The sequence below is a fragment of the Mandrillus leucophaeus genome, unplaced genomic scaffold, assembly GCF_000951045.1.
Source record: "Mandrillus leucophaeus isolate KB7577 unplaced genomic scaffold, Mleu.le_1.0 Scaffold29, whole genome shotgun sequence".
Lineage (NCBI taxonomy): Eukaryota > Metazoa > Chordata > Mammalia > Primates > Cercopithecidae > Mandrillus > Mandrillus leucophaeus.
This window is the reverse complement of record NW_012103031.1, coordinates 384651-385412: the sequence shown is the minus strand read 5'-3', so window position 1 is coordinate 385412 and position 762 is coordinate 384651.

Below are 762 nucleotides of genomic sequence, written 5' to 3'. Positions count from 1 at the left end.
CTCCTGACCTCATGATCCGCCTGTCTCGGCCTCCCAAAGTGCTAGGATTACAGGCTTGAGCCACCGCGCCCGGCCCATGCCTGGCTAATTTTTAAATTTTTTGTAGAGACAGGATCTCACTGTGTTGCCCAGGCTGGATTTGCCCATTTTCTAATTGGGTTATTTGGTTTCTACTTCTTGAGCTTAGAGAGTGCTTTATATATGCTGGATACAAGTCCTTTGTCGGATATGTGATTTGCAAATATTTTCTCCCAGTCTGTGGCTTCTCTTTTCATCTTATTAATGTGGTCTTTCACACAGCAAATGTTTAAACATCTTGATGAAGTCCAATTTATCAATGTTTTTTATTTTGAGACAGAGTTTCACTCTTGTTGCCCAAGCTGGAGTGCAATGGTGCAATCTCAGCTCACTGCAACCTCCGCCTCCTGGGTTCAAGCAATTCTCCTGCCTCAGCCTCCTGAGTAGCTGGGATTACAGGTGCATGCTACCACGCCTGGATAATTTTTTGTATTTTTGGTAGAGGTGGGGTTTCATCATGTTGGCCAGGCTGGTCTCGAACTCCTAACCTTTGGTGATCCACCCACCTCAGCTTCCCAAAGTGCTGGGATTACAGGCATGAGCCACTGCGCCCAGCCCAATTGTTTTTCTTTTATGGATTGTGCTTCTGGAGTCACGTCTAAGAACTCTTCGTCTTTGGCCGGGCGCGGTGGCTCAAGCCTGTAATCCCAGCACTTTGGGAGGCCAAGACAGGTGGATCACGAG